This window comes from Labrus mixtus, chromosome 12 (assembly GCF_963584025.1).
Source record: "Labrus mixtus chromosome 12, fLabMix1.1, whole genome shotgun sequence".
NCBI classification, from domain to species: domain Eukaryota; kingdom Metazoa; phylum Chordata; class Actinopteri; order Labriformes; family Labridae; genus Labrus; species Labrus mixtus.
In genome coordinates, this window is record NC_083623.1 from 10061582 (window position 1) to 10084760 (window position 23179).

Consider the following 23179-nt stretch of genomic DNA (forward strand, 5'->3'; position numbering starts at 1 on the left):
AGTTGGATGTTGATTATTCAGATTAGCTCATGCTTAAGAATAAAAAATAAAAAAACTACAAACATGAGAGAAACCAGAACCATGCGGGTCAAATGTTAGAAGAACAGTTTAATCATACATAGTCACAATTCTGCTTCCAAAAATGAGTTTGTTTTCTTCATCTAACATCTGGAAATGTACATAAGGCCACCTGAAAATGTACATGACTTTGACAGTGTGACAAAACTCATATGTTCATATTTATATAATTGACAATATTTTACATTGCTTTTGCTTACAAGGTAGTAGCTGTTCCAAAATACAGCACTCTTCTGTACAAAAATAATTCTTGTCATATCCTGTGAAGTTTCCATGGTAGCAGAGAGGACTAAATGCAGCCTCTGTTTTGAGTACAGAGTGTTTTTGTTTTCTTCTTTTTAAACTGTCACACATCAGAAAGACTATCAACAGTGGATGTTACAGCTCCAGTACAAATAGAGGCTGGCCTTTCCCAAAGCGGATTAAAAACAAAAAAGCTATGCCAGATTGTGAAGCCATAGAGTCTTCTTTTCTTTAAAATAACACTTGATCAAATAAAACTGTATACATTATATTCAAGGGGGAAAGGAGTGATGAATATACACACATCAAAATGCACAATTTTTGCCTTTTTCTCCCCAAAAAAGTGTAAAAGACATCCCATTTACAGCATCAACGTTTACAAATGTACAACTGTACAGACAAAATAAAAGCATCACTACAAATTTAGAGCAAGGCCTGTCAAACACCACGACTAGACATTTTTTTTTTCAATTTAACTAATAATCTTACACTTATTAACTGCACATATACTACATGTATTCTACAATTATTCATATGAAGCAAAGAAGCCATCACTACGAGCATTACAGGTGATTTGTATAGCTTTAAAAGGCCCCACCGGCCTGCACCTATGCACTTGCATACCCAATCAAATGGGGAAAAAAAAAAAAAAAAAAAAAAAAAGGAGTTTAAAAAAACAGAAACAGAGCCATTAAAAATGTTCCTCCAGCATCCCTTTCTCAAAGTTATCCCACGAGCTCTCGTTCATGTCACCTCAGATGTACAAAGCTGGGATAAGCTCACAACATTTTGTTTCCTTACTCTAACCTTCAGGCGGTGGGGGTCCCATCACTGCTGCTAGCCCCCCTACCCAAAAAGCAACAATTTACTCGTACGTAAAAATGCTATACATCGCTAAACTACTTCTATGCAAGAGATGATTATTCAGTACATAAAGATACCGTTTTCTTGGGCAGTGTTCATCTCAAACTACAAGACATAAGATGTTACACAAAACATGATAAAGAAAAAAATCATTCCAAGGATTAAAACCTGTCACAGCATGCCAACACATAGCCCACTCCCACCCAACTATCCCCACGAAAAAAGCCCCCCGCACTACTCATTTCATGTTAATATTAAACCAGGTTACACGCCCGCTGTACAACCAAACCTCATGCTCCGCTTCTATAATTTAACTGTAGATTTTTTTTTTTTTAATTCTTGCATAAACCCCCCCCTCCCCAATGATCCTCTGCATGAGGGAAAAGACGGCTCAAAGTGAGGGCTCATTGAATGCAGCAGCTCAGGTTGGTCAGTCTGAAATATATAGTACCGAATCATCAAGCTGCTGAGTAAACAGGGGCCCAAACGTAAGCCTGGAAAAAGAGGTGAGAAAAAGCCACCATCTGAAAAAACACGATCCTAGAGTAGAGCACCAATCCCCAAAGCCGAGCTTGCAAACTGGTCTGAAGAGACCTTTGAGTGACGGTGGCACCGACAAGTAGTAGTCCCCTGTGGATAGAGGGGTTTAAATCCCTCTAGATCACTTAGGCCTATATGAAAAACTAATCCATCAGCTGCTTTGGCATGGGAGAAATTTTACTGTGCACGGGGTAATATACAAATATAAGATTTAATTGCCTGGACGTCTATTAGAACAGCTGACTTAATACGTCTAGTTACAAAAAACAAGTGAAATTGTTTGTATTTTTTCTCTTAAAAGGTTCACTCAGTTCAGCCTTATAAAATCACTTGCTGGTGTTAATTGTAGGAATTGTAAATTTGAGCAAATGTGTAATAAGTTTTGTGTTTCTACAGAGAATTTACAAGGTAAAAAACTAAATGTACAAGATAATATGAAAACCAGTCAAATACATCAATAACATCATTAACAATGGGCTTGTGCTTTACCCAAGAAAAAAAAAGAGGAAAAAAAAAAGTACCCTGCTGACTGTGCGTCCCCTGGGGGCCGCGCTGGGCTGCACCAGGGGCGGCAGAGCAACAGGGGTCAGTTGTCACAGCGTTCTTAGGTGAGTTGACTTGTCTTCTTTTTGTTTGTTTTTTTGGTAATTCCCCTCTAAAAAAAAAAAAAAAAGGGGGGGCGACAGAGGGTGTCGAAGGCTAACCCCTATGGCTAAGGAGCATCTCTCACAGAACAGGGGTATGGGGCTCCTTCTCTTCTTCAGGGGAACCAGAGTGTCGACGGGACTACATGAGGCCGTTTGTCGGGCCGCCGATGGGACCCAGCTCAGAGCCGCTCTTCATGTAATACTTTTCTAGTTTGGCCAGAATGTGCTTCCCGTAGGTGTACTTGCGTAAAGTGGCGATGTGAGGCCGGATCTAAGAAGACAGAGAGGACAGAGGTCAGAAAAAAACACAGCCGAGTGAAAATTATCAAACAAGTAGGAGATCGACTCAATGAGCTTAATTCTTAAAAGCACAAATCTCAAAGTATAAAAACTCTGATCAACAGTCAAAATCCTAAAAGACATTTTTAGATCAGACAAAATGTTTTAGTTTAGGTTCTAACTGATAGAACTTTTTTTTTCTCCGCAATTTATAGATCTAAAAAAAAAAAAAAAAAAACTCAGCAAAAAAAAATGTAATTGCTGAGTACAATGTTGCAGCACAAGCAGAACAAAATCAATGTTAATTACTCTGAAAGAAAAAAAACCTTACTTTATACCAAGTTAAAAGACTGAGGTGGAGAAGTTAGAACATTTAACATGTTTTACACTCAGAGTTTTGAAGGAGACTTTTTGTAACAAGACTGATCAGATTGATCTAAAAAAAAAAAAAACGACACAATGAATCTATCTCAGACCTGATGTAACTCAAACTGGGTGAGATAAGTTTTGTTTTTATGAAACAGGCTGACGTTTATATTGATGCCTCTTTATTAGTGACAAAAGCAAAAAAAAGAAAAGTCAGTAAGAAGATTTATTCTGTAGTTATTTTTGTTTTGAGCTGCATGAGACAACTGAAATCTGTTTTTTTTTCCTGTTGAAAATTGTGAATATTCTGTCCTGTTAATTCCTCATTTTCAGTACAAATCTAAATTAGGAGCTTTAATCGTGCATCGTATAATATACAGTGTGAGCTGATATCAGCAACAAGCTTTTTCCTACATATCGTACGGTGAACGCTGGGCGTAAGCTTACCATCATACACACTGTACACACTCCTGATGTACTTATCAACCCCCTTGTTCTATTATGTTTGCTCACACTAGTTTGGTAGGTAACCCACCTTGTGCATAATGATTTTGCGTTGAGCAGGTTCCGCCATGTCGATCATTCTTTGGACGACGTAGTTGGCATACTGGTCCTTCATCATGGTGTAAAGGGCACTGTGAGGCCCGTCTTTCTGGCAGCACACTTCGTCTATGAGCAGGGCTCTCTCTGCACGTGAAGAGTGGATCACACACTTCTCCACAACATTACTAAGGAAACACGTAGAGAGAGAGAGAGAGAGAGAGAGGAAAAAAGCTTCCGTTACAAACAAAACAAATAAGTGAGCTGAAGGAGATGCAGCACCAGCCTACCACAGAGGATGCTTTTATTTTGCCATTTGGCTCCAGTGGGCGATGCATCAAATGAATAACAACTCAATTATTTAGATGCTAGTATGGATTAAGTCCAACCACAGGGAGGGCAGAAAGAGAGGCACTTCTTTATCATTAGTTAGCCATTGCAGATCAACATAAGCCCAAGGATAGGCAGTCTGTAGGTGCTCTTTGCAGAAAAACCAAAGGGCATGAAATTAACATTTGAGTATACAGCATTTGCCTCCCATAAACCTCAAATCCTTTACTTTATAGGTAAAAGGGAAAAATGTTATTTTATGGTTTTAAGATGTGTCCAAATCTTTGGATGGAGTTCATGTTTGATCAACTTTGAGTGGATAGTGTATGTTGATGTACACACTTTACTCTGCCCATGTGAATGAAAACAAGACATAAATGTCACCTCTGCAGGTCCCGTCATGTTCCTGTTTAAGCATGTGTGAGTGTTCCTTAAACCAATCCAAACTCATCCATCATGCTTTTCACAAGGCATTGTTAAACCCCTCTACTTTCTTAGCATGATATTTTCACAGTTCAATCAGGCAACAAACTCTCAGTTAGCATTTATTTTCTTCAAGAATCTAAAAAACAACCATAAAAATATTATTGTTGTTGAGTTTGTTTAATGTGAGCTGGACTTTTGAGACTGAATAGTAAGATTTAAATTGAAAGATTGTTTTTTTTTTTTCAACACAAAATATTTTACTGATTGCTTTGAACACAGAATTGACCAACATTTTCTTATGCTGGCTGTTGCACTACACTCCTGGTCAAACCAACATTTTAATAAAACAGTGCCAGAGTTTATGGAATATTTAAAGGTGATTGTAATGAAAAGAAAACTCACCTGGCAAATTTGTGTTGGCTGAGGACGAGTACTTTTCCACGAACCTCTGCGACTATCTTGCTCTTGTCCTCTGGCCTGCCGTGCTCCAGAACGTGCTGAATGACGTAGTTACCGTACTGATCCTGTAGGGGGTAGTGTAGGCATGAGCTCGAGGTAAATTACCCTTTTCAATAAATGATGATGATCACAAAGAATCTGTGTGACACCCGTTTTTAGTCTGATTGAAACTCATGCACTAGAGAATCATGCATCTGTACGATGAGAGACGAATGAGTGACACCCCCACTTGAAGTCTTTAAATTAACCCTTACGTCATCACTGCTGAAGGTCAGACAAAAGAGATGCTGCTGGTAGTTAACACAACCAGTAGAATCTTTGCCCCTTCAGAAATGGGTGATGGACATTATGGGTGTAATTTGAGAGTGACAAGATGGAGAAACAAATAACAACACTCTGGCATTTTGTTGTTGGGTAGGTAACCTTTCATTTTGAAAAGTATTTGCCTTTTAATGCATTTCTCATCAATCTGTTTTAACTAGATCAGGGGTGGGCAACTGGCGGCCCGGGGGCCACATGCGGCCCCCATCAACCCTCAACGTGGCCCTCAGGTCAATTTTTTACACATCAGTTAATTGGAAGAATGAAGAAAACACGACAAAATCTGCCATGAAATCATGGAAAGCAGAAATATGTCCATAATAATATTTGATCACTGGTATATGTTGAGTTAAATTTGAGACATAATTGACTATAATTGTTTTTTGTATGCTAGAATTTGGCCCTCTGGCAGTGAGAATTAAATGAATGTGGCCCTTGCTGTGAACAAAGTTGCCCATCCCTGAACTAGATCATCTGCATTATTATTAGCTCAAGATCAAGTAACCAATAATTCAAAGCGCTACTCATGATCGCTTTATTACTAAACCGGAGAATTCGGTTTTGTTGAAATTAGGATGCAAACAGAAAAACAGATTGAACAGGAGATGCTGTAGGCTAAAGATAGAATCATCAGACAGTGGGGGAAGCATGTGCCTGGTGAATCCCTTGTGGCGTAAAGCAAGAGGGAGGAAAAGAAGAGAAAGAGGCGGCTCAGTGGGTTAGGAAAGGGCTCATAAAAGTTGGGAGTCGGAGCGCTAGCTAAATGTTAAATTAAGACTCTTGACAAAAGAGAAAATAAAAGAAGAAGGAAGAAAGGAGCACGGGGACATCCGCGAGAGAGAGGCAAATTGCTCTGACCTTGAACAGTGCATCGCGGGACACTGTATAATATGTTTTGGGTGTCATCTCCAATGAAACGCCTTGATATTTCTAGATGGAATAAGTGAGGGGGGGTAGGGTGGATGTTTAAATAATCACAACATGTCAGATGTATTGACAGCTAACAGTACATGTACATTTATCTTACACTTTACACTTAGCAGAGCACATCTACAGTACACAGGAACAATGACAGGCTGATAATATGAAATGCTCAACACATGAAAGAGACATGCGTGTATATACCAGACAAGCACACATCTCAACAATGATCAGTCACATCTAGCAAACACAGAAAAAGAGATTACATCTGCAAACAGTGAGGGCTAAGAAATGAGACAGATGTGCTCACCTGGCCCAGCTGTTCAGAGTGCTGATGCAGCTCTTCCAGGATGGGCAGAGTCTGCTCCTGGGTGCAGTGCTCCAAAATCCTTTGAATAACTCTGCAGCCGTAGGGATGTGTGGAAAGCACAAACACCTGCGAGAAGCATGTAAAAAAAAAAAAAAGAAAAGATGAAAAGACATAACTACAGTTTTATGCTGAAATAAACTAGATTAAAAGGTCATATCGAGATGCCATGTTGGGCCACATGTCCATCTAGAGTTTTCTTTTCTGAGCGTCTTTTTTCAGTTGTTTTCTTTCTAGTTCCCTGCCTTTTTTTGTGTGGCCACGCCGAGCGCCCAAGTTCAAAATATTTAAACTTTTCAGAAAGGCACTGTTCATGACACCAGCGCTTTTTTCCCCAAATGTACGATATTCCCCATAGTTTTGCTGCCTACGGATTGGGTCATGTACCCACATCCTCTCTGTTGGGTAATAAAAAACAATAAACATACACTAAAAGTAAAGGAGCAGTGTAGGGCATACAGCGGTCATTGTCAACAGACTGTTGTCATTAGAGAAGCGCTGCATGTTCGTCCTGTCTTTCTCAGTGCAGAAATGTTCATTTAGTACTGGTGTAGTAAATCTTCAATATTGCTCATGACAAGCACGTTCATCAACAAATAATGACTTTACAACTCAGTGTTTGAGTGAGTGACTACCTGAGTGAAGAAATGTTTCTTTTCATCAAACTTGTTTAGATTCTAATATCTAGCAGTCTATTCTGAAATGCTAAAAACCCATCAGAATCTGTATCAGTATTAATGAAAAACATCATGATTTTAGTAAAAGCTTGTCATCCTCTATCCCCACATCTTATTCCAACTTCATTCTTTAATTGATATAAAACATGAGCACAGATACATCTGCATTCATTAACATGTCTTTAAAGCATTTTTAGATTTCCATCTCCACAAACTCAAAAAACACATACGCTTATGAAAATGACAATAAACCCACCTGTCCCTGGAAAGCATCAATAATGAACTGGAGGGCCTGGGGCTGGACACACTCGATACACTTCTGCACCACGTGATTGCCGTTCTGGTCCTTGACACACTTCAGTACGTGGCCATCGAGCTCGCGGACGATGTCACTCTGGAGGGGGCGAAAATTAGGCAATGATTGTTACAGATGTTATTGTGTTCAAATTAAAGATAGAAATATACTGACATGATAATGGAAAAAGACCTCCATAAGAAATGTAAGCAGAAACATTAAAAAGACATGAAGTCTCACTTACAATTACCTGCTGGTCTGAGGAAATGGACTCCAGAGCTTTCTGAATGACCCTGCAGCCGTACATCTGCAAGGCCAGGGGGAGAACGTGCCCGCGGATGCGTGTCGCCAAAGCCAACTTCTGGTCTGCACTTCCAAACTTTAAAAACACATAACACAAAATCTGTTGCCCAGATGCTACAGAATCTAGAGCCTCACCCACAGTGTTCAAGTTGATATGAAGTGGTTAGTAGAGATAAACTTTAAAACAGTCCCAACCTCAAAGAACTTCTGGATGACATAGTTCCCAAATACATCAGTCATCAGTTGGTAAGCCGCTTGCAGAATCTCTCCAAACACCATCTGTCTCTCAGCTGGAGTGGCCCTCTCTAGCTTCTGCTGGATAAATCTAGACAGACAAGATCGTAACAAAGGAAATGAAGAAATTAGTCAGACTAGCAAACCCCCGCAAGGCACTCCCCGTGTTAAGGTTTACAGTAAAAAAAAAAACTAAAAAAAAAACTAATTTTCAAGCCAAAGGACTTTCACAGCCACCTTGATCCATGCTGGTCTTGAGAGAACTCCACCATGTGACCCGGCAGGTCACGCAGTTGCAAGTTTGGGAAGCGGTTATTCCTGAAGTCTTCGAGCAGGCGGCTGCGACCGGATGGCATTACATCAGAGCGACTGTAGCGGGGCCGAGCCGGAGGAAAGAGCTGGCTGCTGGAATTAAAGAGACTGGATGTCCCACCGGCGCTCCGGTACTTTGCCTCAGCTCCAGGTGCTGCTGAAATGTAACGCCCGCTTCCATTCGTCAGGCCACCTAGGAAAAGGGAATGACAAGATCCTGATGAAGTGGTGCAGCAGTTGACAATTGTTGTCATGAATAAGAAACAGTGTGCAACTGTTTAAGTCAAAAATAAAATAATTTACAACCCAACCTTTTTTTTTTTTTTTTTTTTTTTTAAATCTCTCTCTTTATCTGATGCGCAGAGAAAGTTAATTTTGTTAACCACCATCACATTATGTTTCCACTCAAACCAAAAGGTAAACAGCTACCATTTAATTCTATTACCATAATGCTTACCTAGGTGAAGGCTAGAAGAGGATCCATGAGAGGAGGGCAGAGAAGGAGGAGGAGTGAGCGGGGAGTGACCTGGTGTGAGGCCGATGGGGCTGGGTGAGGAGGAGTAACCCAGGCTGTTGTAAAAAGGCTGGCCGATGGGAGTTAAACTGCTCCCGCCCCGTTTGTACAGGTCAGAACTAGCCAACAGGGAATCCCTGCGAGATACACTGCTACTGGTAGAGCTGGAAACTGCAAGAAAGAAAAGATAGGTTTTGAGAAACAGATTGTTTCATCAATTAACATGTAGCTAATCGAAGTGGATGATTCACTGACCAGAGGAGCCGAAGCCACCCAGAGCAGAGCCCAGGCCAACACCAAGGGAGCCACCAGCGCTGCTGAAACCCAGCGAGGAGCTAGCCTGTTGTTGAGCAGCCGAGGTGTGAGAGAAGAGGGAGCTGCTCTGAGAGGTGTTGGGGACCGAACCGGAGCCGTAGAATGAGCTGGAGGGCAGGCCGCTGCTGGGCGGGGGAGCCTGCTGCTGCTGCTGCTGGGGCTGAGGCATGGAGCGGTACATCCCGTTAGCTGGACCTGACATGTTGTTACCGGAGCCAGATGCTGACACCGCGGCTGCTGGTGCAGATAGACAGAGAGGGAAGTGTGAGGAGTTTAATGAGAGCTGAGGTTGAAAGGTAATATTCTAGTAAGAAAAAAAAAAAAAAAGACCAACAGATTCAGAGCACTACAGACAGGTACTTACCAGCTTGTGCTGCTGCGGCGTTGATGAGGAGAGGGGTCTGGACTAGACGAACTGGACCACCTAGACCGGTTCTGGCACCAGGACCCATCACCAGGGCCCCATTCTGGTCATAGTAGGCTGCAGGGGCCAGCACCTGATAACCTGAATTTTGAAGAATCAAAGACGGTCAGCAATCACAACAAAGATTATAGAAGCTCCTTAAAAAAGAGGACTCAAAATTACAAACAAAGCAGAGAAGACGTAGGGCTGCATATATATGATGGCTGCATGAAGTTGACTACCAACCAGGCATTCCTGCGTACGCTAGCGCAGGGTTTGCTGCAGCTGCTGCAGCCAGAGACTCCTGTTGACTCTGCTGGCCTTGCCCTGGTGTGAGAGGTCTCTGATTGGCTCCTGTGCGCATCACCTGGAGGAGAAGGTAAGGAGGCTTTCAGAAACAAAATGCTGTTGAAGTATTTGAAACGATTTCAAGTTATGCTTGTTTTCAACCGGAACTAAGGTGGTTTCCAGTTTGATCAAACTTGAAAAACTGTTGCCTAGTAACATCAACAAAGGACTCCACCTCAATTTGAGCTAGAGAGCTAGAGTGGCAAAAGCGGTTGCCATGGTAATGGGTTATCATACAATTTCCACACCCCCATTAACTGTTTATGGAAGAACATTGACCAAAACAAAAAGCCAGTTATTGACACTACCTGGACTAATGGACCCTAAAACCGAAGAACAAAACAACAAATTCAGGTATCCATGATTAAATATAAAGATGCCGTTTTCACAGAGTGTTACTAAATTATACCTTTGGGAACAAAATGCTCTTTGCAAAAATAGGAGGAGAGGAAAATTGCTGAGGCCCTTTAGTGCACATACATTACAGAAAAGTAATCATGAAATACAAACAGCATTGTACATTTCTAATTAAACCATTTTTTTCCTGGATCTGAAAGCTAAGAAGCAAAGTGTTTAACATAAGAAGGTTAACAGTTAAACCGTACAGATTAGGCTTATATTTTAGACCAATCTGCTTCACAAAGCAGGTTTACATAAGTCACATGTACGTCATTGTTTTAAAAGTCGTTTTCTTCATGCATGAAATTTAAATGTTGACTGTACTTGTTCAACTGAAATCTGAGCTCCATGTTTTACTCTTAAAGATATGTGCAGCTTTTAGTAAACATGATAGCTTTTAAAATGCATTACAGTTTTTTTTTTTCAAGAAAGGCCAGAGACTGTATATAAAGATGGACAGAGCAGCCTGGGAGTAAAGCCAAAATATTAAGATCACCCGGCAAAAAACCTGCCTGGGTCAGACTATAAAATCAAAATAAATGCCAATAGTGCTGATAGTTATCATAATAATTTATGTTAAAGTGTTGTTTTTAACGGAGTAGTTTCGATATTATAAGTAATTTGATGTTTAAAAAAAAAAAAAGGGTGGATATAACATAAAAATCTACAGCTCTGTTGACCCAAGAGGAAAGGTGAGAGAAAAAGTAGCGAAAACATAAGCATAATACAGTCATTGATATTTCCGCAACTCTGAGTAAATGCTGCAAACCAACAAAATAATCTGTTCTGCTGTGGACTGTACAGATCTTTGAGGGATCTCTGACATTTTTAAAGGTTAATTAAATCTGTGCTTTGGTTAGCGGAAGGGGCACACCGTCAATTCGGCTGTTCAACCAGCCAGCTCCTTCTGCGTACGTCTTGGTTCCAAATTAAGTCATGGGGTACTTTGGGTAAACTTTTGTACAATGAAGGAGACACGCTGTTCATATAGAAATATAGTCAATAAGAAACAAACAGCTGGTCTGAATTGATTTGACAAGTGGCACTGATTTTGTATATAGCCAACATAATTATTTATGGACCAGACCCCATTCACAATATGCCCTGCATGACCAAGCACAGCACTTACCTGTTGTTGGCCCGGCCCTGGTCCCTGATTGGATGCTTGCTGATTAGCCGAGTGATTGGCATTTGAGGCTGCCTGTTGCTGGAAAAGATTGGCTGGGTACACTCCCCAGGGAACTCCATAGTACTGTGGTGGAACCACTGTGGGGCCTGAGGACAGAACTGAGACATTACAAACACTTCTACAACTTTCTCATCATATTGTCCTTTAGCTAAACCAGGCAGACCAGCACTCTATGGATACTCTCACGTATTTGGTAAAATAATGTTCTGTGTGATCACCTGCAAGTGAGGCTGCTGCTGCCAGGCCCGCAGCAGTGTAGGGGTCAGTTCCAGGGGGGCCAGCATTAATGATGTAAGGGTTTGGCACAAATGCAGGAGCGAGGCCAGCTGGGTAAATAAGGAACAATAGTGTTAGTCATATTTCCATATGCTTTCACATTCAAATGGCTATGCAAGTGTAATAACATATCTAGATGAAAGGGGGAAAAAAAGGGGGGTTTTAAAAGTATTACACAACACACTGAGCCAGACTTACCAAGATGCTGCTGCTGGGCTGCAGCCAGAGCATATTGTTGTTGCTGAGCTGCAGTGAGCTGCTGCACAGTCAGGGGATTAGATCTCTGGAACAGCTAGAAACAAAAACAAACAGTAAAGATCACAGTCTGTTGAGCAAACTTACAGTAAGATCGCTTTATAGGTAGGTTTTTGTGTTTTTGCAACAGACCTGCTGCTGAGAGCTGTAGTCGAACAATCCTACTGGAGTCCCGGAGGAGTCCACCTGAATCTGGTTCCCAGCGTAGTCAAACTGGAGGGACTCCACACCGCCTTGCTGCTCCATACCTCCCATGTTCTGGGCCTCTTGATTCTGGAAGTCCTCCGTTGGGCCCTTGTTCATGGCGGGGTTGTGTTGTTGGAGGGCGTGAGGGTGGTGCTGTCCCATCATCTCCAAACCGGCCTGACTGGGACCCATCCTCTCCACAGCCTCAGTGGGGGAGGCTTGACGGCTTCCAGGGGTGGGACTGTGAAAGTTTATTAAGATAAACATTGGAGCCCATGTGTTGTTAGTACAAAACTCTTGTGTCTCTGACCATAACCAAGAAACGAAAGCAAAGAAGCCACCACCCTTACATGGTTTACTTGAACATTTTCATTATCTGACGCTTTCTAAACTGGAGATTCTTAAACTTGTCAAATATTAGAGGAACTTCAATGCCATTTGGTCTTTCTTATATTACATTACTGATGCAGATAATGTCGTCATTGGTTAACTAACTTTCAAAGTGATGCATCTTTCACTATGGTACAATTATAGAACAAAACCAAAAATAAACAAAAGAAAGGAAGGGGGAAATGGAATATAGGCTGTTTATCAATTAATTAATAATAATAAAGAAAGTCAATGATTTTTTTTCTTAACGTTATAGAAATAAAGAAACTTACTTGAAATCTTTGCAGTCTCTGTCCATGCCGTTCAGTAGTCCTCTTCCGTTGGCTTTAGAGGGATCGTTCTCTTCTCCAACCATCTCTGGACTCTTGTCCTCTTCAAAGGGGGACACTTTTTCTTGGGCATCATTTTTCTCTCTCCCGTCTTGGTCAACATCTCCACCACCCTGTATACATTAAAAAACACCATCTAAGACCATGTGCCACCTTTTAGACAAGGGTTGATGTGACAGGAAAGCCCCCTGCCGGAGTTACATTTTTTACAGACGTGTCACTTACATAGCCTCCGTTCCTGTAGCGACCGTCCATCTTGTCCCCAGGAGAGGAGCTCAGGACGTACTCCACCATGCTCACCCCAAGGCCTCCACCTTCTGAGCGAGGTGAAAGTACAGAATTGGCATCACCATTCCCATGGAAACTCTGGCCTGGTCGCCGCTGCACCATGATTGGCTGAGACACTGAATGATCTGAATGAGAAGCCAATATCTAAATATTTGCGTGTTTGAACTAAAGCTGGGTAACAACCTTACCAAATAAAGTTCTAGCTAAGAGCGTGGCCAATGAGTAAGGGAGGTTTTTAAGACATTTTAATTGAACAGAATACATGCTGCACCATCAACTTAAAATGAACTCTTTGAGACAAGACATGTATTAAAAATATAGACCAATAGTAAAGGGGCACTTACGAGGTGATCCCCAGGCATTGTCCCTCCACTCCTCTCCAAGAAGCATTCCTTTCCTTCCATCTTTTGCCAACTCATCAGAGTCCCAGAGCTTTTTGGCTGGCAGAAGCTGAAAATAAATGTGTAATATTTTCTAAGCATCTGCAGGATCACTTTAAGTGTAGCATAAGTGTGAAATAAAAATAAATAAATAAAAGACCAACATCAACAACCACAGGTTAAACTGAATGTGCTGAAATGTTTTCACTGTAGTCTTAGTCAGCTGAACATTAGTCCGTCCAAACTTGAAATAGTCTTAAGAGTTTTCAGTTTGCTTCTTTAGTGATTACTCGAGTGCATTTTTCACGACTAATGATTTATTACTGTACTCTGACATGACATATGATGTGATGAAAATCCCCTTACCTCTCCCATGCCCCTCGACTCCAAAGCAAGAGCCTGGAAGTCGTAGTTCATTTCATCAACAGCGCGGACCTGAGACAAAGGAAAGGACAAGGGACTTTTAACAGAAAGCATGCCGCCCCAATTAAAGGCCACAAACTAGAGACATCAAAACTTACTCTTTCTGTTCAAAGCAGAGCAAAACAAACCAGCCTGGTCACATTAATTTGTATCTTTACTGAAAATAGTTTGGTTTTGTGAACTCATGGGCTTCACAGGATTGTTGGCAAAACAAATAAATACATTTCTCAATAAATTAGTCATGAAAATGCTTTTTGTTTTACACTTTAAACCACAAACAAACAAAAGCCAGAAACTATTTTGTATGGGGAAAAACAGCAGTAATATTGTGTTTTTCTTCAAAATTAATACTATTTACCAAGTATCCAAAGCCAAACTCTGCCAATAAAAGCAGTTCATACTTTGGATAAGTCTTTGTGCATTTTAATCTTTGAAGCTGGCAGAGCTGGAACTCATTCGGTTGTTAAAAGCTTAAAAACACATTAAAGAGTAGAAATCAGAGAACTTAAACGTTAAACATTTTGAAAAACAAACGAACACTCCAGTCCTGGAAAACAGTATTAAAACATTAAGCTGTTTCAACGGCCTGTTGACTGAATCCTGACAGTATAATAATTAACTCAGTAGGGCTGGAACGGTTGAGATCATAGTTCGGTTCAACAGGGAAAAGGCAACTTAAAAGTCCTAAATACATATTTCTAGGTTTCTCTCATTTATTTAGAACAGACAGTAGTGCAAGTTAATTTGCCCCACCTAGTGTCACATACAAACAGGAAGCAACAACAACTCTTAAGATTTTGAAAGTGAAGTGCAAGATCTATACTTTTTTTAAAATCACATAGGAGTCGTTTCATCTCATCTGAATGTCGTGCTGTAGACGATTCATGTGCACTACAAAGCGAGACTACAAGCTGAGAATGTTTAAGTGCCCAACTATCTTTCTTGATTGGTGATGTGGATCGCCCCCGTTAGTAAGTTTCCTTTGTTTTTATCCAATTATTATTTTTATTCTTCTTTAATGCCGTGTCTGAGCTTTTTGATCACACGCTAACACGCTGTAACCAAGACACAAAGTCACTAACGATTCAATAAATAATTATTAAACCTGTTAAATACTTTGTCACTGAGGCAAAGAGGGAGACAGAGCATTTCAATACAGGCATAAATGTGGACGCAAAACAAAAATGGAACATTTGATCTTCATGATGAAATTCAGATACACGTCATGTACACAGATAAGCAAGTCCCTGATTCCTGCCTTTACTAGCGTACCGGAGCACTGATGATGGTTGGACCTCCCATGACACGTAAACATGTATCTCACAGTGACCTCACACGAGCCAAGAGGTGCATAATAACCTCCCAGTCTCACAATGTGATCACAAAAATGATACATTCCTCCTGAATATTGTCTTCTATTGTGTCTAATATTTTCCATTGTATTTATTTTATATTTTCCAATCAGGAGATGCGATTTAGTTTTGTTTGCATCATTTCGATTGTGTTTCCTCTTTTTTTTGTCAATGTTTAATACACTACAGGCTGTTCAAAAAACATTGAAGAAACCTAGAACTAAGCATTTAGGACTTTTTGTCGATTTATTTCCAGTTGAACCAAACATTAAAACTGAACTGTGAGACCATGACTTCTGTGTAACACGCCTACTTCCAAGAAGTACCGGTACTTTACCTGTTGGCCAAATTCATGCACATTAAATGAGGTGTGCGTGTTGCATTAGGCTAAATTTGAGACTGAGTTTTAGTAACAAATCCATAACTCTAAAAGGAGTTCTAGATGCCAAAAAAGACATGGCTTTCTTAAACTGTAAGACAACATTCTACAAGTTATCACAGCTACAATGACACTCCTGCTGTGCTAAAGCATTGTCCAACACATTTTGCCCACAGTCAATACTGAGGCTGTGTTTTCGTAAAAGGAATGCTATTGCCATCTTACCACACCTGGATTAGCTGTGGTTTGCACTCTGAGGAACTGGTGATCTGGCCATGGTGCAACACACCTGTACACCAGTGTGAGCTGGGATAAGCAAATTTTTATTGTGTGGCACCCAAACTCAAAGAAGTCTGCCATCAACAAGGACTTTTTCCATTCTCTTACTCCTCAAAAGTATTCCCAACAGTAATGTCTCTGTATACAGATTTTGAATAATCAGGAAACGCTACATATTTCTCTATGTACAGAATAAAAAAAATGTATATTTGAGGACATGGTCGGTATAATCTTTGTACTGCCAAACCCATCAGCAATGCCTCTCCTGTAGCTTTGTTAAAACATGCCCAGAGGAAGTAATTATTTGGAGGTAAGGATTGCCTGGTAACTTGTGTAAATGACAGATTAACTGAACATGTGAAATATAGGGCTTTCACACTTGCAGAAAACTCCTGAAAAACTCCTGATATTTCCAGGCGGAGCTGTAAGTGTGAACGCAGCAGGATATTCTTGGGAGAATTCACCTGGAGACATTGGGAGGTGGGAGTGACGTTTATATACTGTGACTTCTGCATGTGGCATGAAGTGTATGTATGCAACTGCGACGATCTCCGTGCACATAATTAAACTGCCACATTACGTTTTCTGTTTGTTCGCATGTTGTTCTACACTCTTGTTTATAGTGTGATTCTTCTGATGCTTATATTTTCTCATTAAAGCATCGTATAGCGGACTCTGTTGATTTGTCCGCTACTTCAGCGTCTTTTTTTTTCTACTTCATGTCTTACCTCAGGAGACCCCCGCACCCCTCTTGGCTTGAAAGCCCTAGATATTTTAGGAGTGTATATGTGAAAACAGCTTCAGTTTCAGTTGTAAGTAACAGAGTCCAACTATTTGCCTGCAGATTGCATCTTTTGTGCAAACACAAAACCCAGATATAGCAAGATGCTGCACTTACAAGCCATTAAATAACCCTAACCCTATCCAGGAGAGGAATTATTCAAATTTTCTTAATCTAGTTGTAGCCTGTGTATTGCATATCTAAAAAAAAAAGTCTCATGGTGACCGAGACTGGTCACTGAATTATGGTTCTTTACCTGATCAACATGGTTTGCATCTCCAGTTGGCCAACGATGCTTGCTGGGTGGGCAACCTCCAAGCTGCTCCCCTGGCTGCCTCTGAAAGAAGTATCCAACAGTGGCATCATCCTGAGATCGTCCACTCAGAGGGGGCTGCGGGGTGCCTGGAGTAGGGTTAACAACCCTGTCCATGCCTTGTAAATGCGGTACTCCAGGAGCCTGTCCAGCTACCCCAACTGAGGCTAAGGGCCCTCCACCGTGAACTCTGACACCTCCAGTCTCAGGAGCGCCATTTGCATGCAGCATCCCACCTCTTGTCTCCTGCCAGGCCACGTCATTCATACCTAGGATGCTGCATGGAACGCTCATTCCACGGGAAAGCCTGAATGAAACACAGGATCATGATATAGTCAATCTCCACTCTCCTCAGTTAAAAACAGAACTGTGATTACATGATGCACACACACACCACACATTCCAATCTGCACATTGCACTTTGACACCCTGGACACTTTACACTGTTTACATTATTCTATATATTCAAATGTTTCTTTTTTTAAATGTTACATTATATTCTATTTTACTGTATACATGTGTATTAGTAATTTGAGTGTTATTGCATGGCCTTGCGGAACAGTCTTTTGCATTTCACTGCACATCTGTATGAGCATGTGACAAATAAAAACCTTGAATCTATGATGGTTATTGTAAAAGCTGACATTTCTAACATTCGGAGAAACAATGTGATTCATATTTATTTCAGAGAACATGCACACACAGTTTCTCTGAACCTCCATAATGACATAAAACAGATTTATTCGAACAAAAAAAAAGGTCTAATTTCTGGTTATTGTTACTCTGCAGAACCGCACAGTCAATGCAGTGAGGTAACTGCATGATGGGACTTTGCAAATTAATACTCATGAAAGGTAAAACACGTATTATACTCCTATATAAGACGTGATAACAATAGATGTTAGAAGTCTATTTGGAGAACAATGATGCACCCAGCAGTACTTACAGTATTTTACAGACACTTACAGATCACACACCTATGATCTACGGTGACCATGAAAACCGTGTAAAAACGACAGCTTTCCCACCAGCGGATAACGAACAGAAAACGGGGTGTTAAATAAAAAGCCCCTTTGCACGATTACGTACGAGTGAAGCAGGAACAACGACAAGTTACTTTGTACAGTGATGGTGGATAGCGGTGTCGACAATGCTAAAGTAACGTTAGCCTCACTTAGCATGTGATCACTAGCACTGATGTAACATGACGTTAAGATAGAACAGCTAGTCTAAACATATTTTTACGCAGGTGATTTATTTTTTTTTGCAGGAAAATGTCCAAACAATAACTAAAACAATACTGACAAGTGTCGCAAACCGAGTCTTTTCAGCAACACGGCTAGCACCACTTAGCCTCAAGTCCGATGCTAATTAGCGAGCTAGTTTAGCGGCTTCGAGTAAGAATTTGAATAAATCATGTTTTAATGGGAAAGCAGCTTCAACACGGGTGTACTTTAATGTTTTAACGTGAGTTAAGTGACTGGCAACAGCGGGAACATAGATGTTTTCTTCTTATTGGATACTATTACTTCCATTAAGAGTGAGCATTAGCAGTTAGCTTAGCCGCGGAGCTAACACTAACCTCCGCGGCCTGCTCTGTTTGTTATTGGTTTTAGACGCTGCACATCAAAGTTAAAATCATTAATTGACATTTTTACAGCGTGTTAGTTAAGTTCCAGTGTGTGGGAATGGAAGGCAGGTTGTTTTCTTGCACCTTACTGAACACATCGGGGTCAAGAAAAGCTAAGAGGAAGCAGGTTTTTTCTCCCCAAGTTGGTTTTTTTTGTATGAAACATGAAGCAGAATCACTCAGTAGGCTAAACAACATGGCCCCCCTTCAAGTTCCAAACAGAGGGGCCTTAACCGCTAAACAAAAGGGGGAAATACTCACACCATGGCAGGCTCAAATCAAACCTTTCCCGGAGCTCTTCCTCACGATGTGGAGAAATAATAAAAAAAAACACAAAAACAACAGGGGATACTCACGCGTTGTCGTGTCGAGAGAGGGTCTCTGCTTGTCGCACGCCGTCAACCCAATTCTATATTGTTTTGTTTCCTTGGAGAGAGAGCGGTGATTTTAGCAAAGGCTTGATAGTCAATGCTACGAGTTTTGCCTGCGATAGTGCCCCCTCCCTGTAAATAGCGTGAACTACGTAGACATGCGTATAACAAACGCCGATGTTAAATTGGACCTTTCCCCCAGCGTACCTTTTTGTACAACATGTAAAGAAAAACATCAGGAAATGGTTTATTTAATGTGATTATTAATAAGGTCCCATCATAGACAGGTAAAACTATTGTTAAAACGCTATTTTTGCTGACATATTTCTTAATTGAATATTAAGATAATTCAATTTTCTGCACAATAGTGACTCAGTATGGGGAGTAGATAAAGACAGGATACACAATTAATTAATTAATCGGGTTATGGGTTATGTTTAAATGATCGGATGCTCCATAAAAAAGTCGCAGTTACGAGATAGCCTACAACAAAAAAAAATATATAAAGATAAACTTTATTGATTCCCCCATTAGGGGGAATTTTTTGCATTACAGCAGCTCAAGAAAACAGGAGATGGGAATATGATTATTAAAAATAAAAAAAATCAGTTAAATAAAAAAATACAATAATGGAAAATTACACACTTAAAACCCCGAATACATCATGTTGCAGTTACATTTGGGTTGATTTCAGCTGATCCTGGGTCGGGTGGGTCCTCGTGGTCCATGGCCCTCCTCTACATGAGATCCAATCACCTCTTCCTTTACAGACTGTGATCTCACCTCCCTATTTCCGATTGGGTTGCTATATTTAGGAAACCACCCTGTGCTTTATAAAGAGATCGCAGTTCTTACCAGTAAAGGTTCTGGAGTTGGAATAAGAGGTCGGCTTACCGGACCACTCCGTCGAGTTTTATTTAGGGTGGTTGGAGTGAGTGCAAGGAGAGCATTTTGTTTTCAGATGCCACATTTGAGGGCGAGCTAGGAAAACGGCAGGAATGGCAGACATACGCAAGAAACTCGTCGTGGTGGGGGACGGCGCATGTGGGAAGACATGTCTACTGATTGTGTTCAGCAAAGACGAATTCCCCGAGGTGTATGTTCCCACTGTGTTTGAGACATATGTGGCAGATATTGAAGTGGACAACAAGCAAGTCCAGCTGGCTTTGTGGGACACAGCTGGACAGGAGGACTACGACCGGCTGCGCCCTCTCTCCTACCCGGACACCGATGTCATTCTGATGTGTTTCTCCGTGGACAGCCCGGACTCGTTGGAAAACATCCCTGAAAAGTGGGTGCCTGAAGTTAAACATTTTTGTCCCAATGTGCCAATTATATTAGTGGCCAACAAAAAAGATCTGCGCAACGACGAGAACGTGAAGAACGAGCTGTCCCGATTGAAGCTCGAGCCAGTGAAGGCAGAGGATGGCCGGGGCATGGCCATGCGCATTGGCGCATATGACTATTTGGAGTGCTCTGCCAAAACCAAAGAGGGGATCTGGGAGGTATTTGAGACTGCAACACGAGCAGCCTTACAAAAACGAACAACACCCTCCAAAGGTTGTCTAAAATGCTGTGTTTTGATGTGAATCGACCTTTTCTGGAGAGCCACAACACGCAGACGAGACGTTTCTCCCACTGGGAGCGGTGTCTGAACATGTATGGGAAGTGATCATGGTTGGGACACTCCCTTGTAAACAGACGACCCAGACTGAACCAAAACTAATGACTGCAAACAAGCTGTTTTGAGCACACTTGATCATCATATATGTGTGTGTGTTCTGTGTGTGTGTGTGTGTGAGTGTGTGAAATGCACTGGTTACAGCATGTTCTTTGTGGGTCACATGGTGCCAGTCTGACAGGTGGAGGGGTAAAAAAGGACAAAGGCTTCATTTCAGTGGAAGTGATATGTGCCCACTTCTACTGTGGACATGGCCTTTGTAAAGGATTGCTTTCAAGCCAAGATATAAAATACTCACTTTTTGTGTTTCTAAGTGTTTGCAGAGGCCACTGCCAAGGCAAGGTTAGCTTCTGTGATAAGCAAAGTAGAATAAAGAAATTGCACTCATTATTTATGTACACTTTTTATAGTTAAGTGATAACGTTTGGGAAATTGCACAGCACATAGCACTAGTTATTCAGACACAGTATTATACGATTTTGAAACAAAGTCAGGTTGAAATCACAGTTATTTAATCCGCTTTGTTAATTTGAACCACATCCAAGAAGTATGTTTTTGACTCCACAATAGTTGTTTATTTGTTTGTCTGTGCGACAGGACACAGGTCCAAGAAACTAAACATTCAGCCAGGCTTGTAAAGGGCTTAACATATTGTCTTGTGCTGTTTTGCAAGTTTTTAGGGTGATGTTTTGTCACAGTTAAGTGCACAAACAGGAAAATCTTATTTATTAGGTTTTTAAGCATGCTGTCACCCTAAAATGTACTCTTACCGCTGGCTGTAGTGGGAGAAAACAAATGCTTATTGACTAATCACCATCACCAGTAATGAAAGAAAATTTAACATGTGAATGGTGTATCCAGTTAAGGACAAGGAAATACTTGTTTTTAAAAAAAAAAACAATTCCCACAGCTCATTCGTACAAAATAATTTAGAGCACATATGGTGTCCCTCAATAACCTCTGAAATCCAGGAATGCTTGACATTTTCTTTGTAACTTATTTCAGTATGGTTCATATTTTTCAAATAGAAGGTCGAGCTTGTGAAAGGATCAAGCATGTGAGTGTTTTCTCAGTGAAACACATTTTCTAAGAAAGTGTTATGAAAAGAAGAGTGGGTTCTTGTCAGAGCTCTGTGAGCCAGCATTCACTCATATATGGGATAAAGCCATCTGATGGCACGGTATGATTTCAATGGAAGAGTATCATGTTGTGATTTTTAAAACGCCCCCTTTTTAAAAACAAACTCAAACAAAAAGCTTTGAAACACTGGACAAAATCAAAATGAAATAGGGATTTTTGATGAAACTGTAAAAACTTTGTTTACCGTAGTAAAACTGAATTGTGATTGGTTAAGAGACAAAAGTTCACCCAATGTCTTCCATTATGACTGTGAATGTACCTCAAATTTTGTCTTCTTTTCTTTTGAAGCTTTCAAGCTCGCTACCGCAATCAATGTATTCTAGCATATTTCTCATACTTGTGTAATAAATTCAGCCCTTGTTTGATCTGTTTCTCCTCTAAAGTGTTAGTCCTTTACTCAATGGTGGAGATTATCACTTTAATGACAGCTATGAACATCGATTACAGGGATTGTTGCTACACTGGGAATCCAGGGTAAAACCCTAGTAAGTTCACTATGCAAGTTATTCTTTGGGTGAAAACACGAAGATAAAGAAATTCCCATCAAACATCATTTTATTTTTGTCCAGTAAGGTACTATTAGTAAAGATACATCTGAGTTTAAAAGACTATCCTGTATAAATCCAGTTAGAGTTACATCGGTGTAAAAGTCACATTCCTCCCTGACTGCTGTTGCTGGGCTTTTTGCTGACTTACTGCACAGGAATGCATTGTGCAGGACTGGTTAACTTTCCCACACTGGCCCCCCTAATGTGCCTCTGATTTTCAATGTAATGATTCACTGATCAGAAAGCACTGTTTTTATCTCATTCTTGTTTGGAAAACAGAGAAGGAAAACCATGGCCAGTGTGTCAAATGCAGACCCCATTAATGCAATGACTTAATCTGAACTTTGACGGGTAGATGGGAGCAATGGGAATATTTGTGAGGAAAACCAATGCAGAATGTAAGGGAACAAGTGGTACTTTTTCGGGGGGGGGGGGGGGGTCAATAAAGAATAAATGTGTGCAACCACCTCAACTGTTTCCTTCTTTGCCCTCATTTTCTCAAAATAAAGATAAAAACGTAATGCCATTTTTTGTGCTGTGCTGTTTTAAGATTAAGATTTACCTTATTAATCCCCGGAAGGGGAAATGTCTGTTTTTACACTCTGTAAGTCATGCAACACACACATAGGCTGAAATATACACGTGCACAAACAGGATCCTATGGACATGCACTAATGGAGAGATGCCAGAGTGAGGGAGCTGCCCAGAGCGGGTGCTTTTGGAGGATACATTTGAGCCATAATTATAATATAGACATTATGGTAATTGAAAGCAAGCACTGTTACATTTACTTGATCTTTTCAGGGTA

At 40.8% G+C, this 23179-nt stretch overlaps 1 pseudogene; it reads right to left on the minus strand.

Annotated features, from left to right (window-relative positions):
- Positions 1 to 88: 88 nt before the first annotated feature.
- The window catches only part of LOC132985389 (apolipoprotein B-100-like), a 38913-nt pseudogene continuing 15822 nt past the window's right edge, over positions 89 to 23179 (minus strand).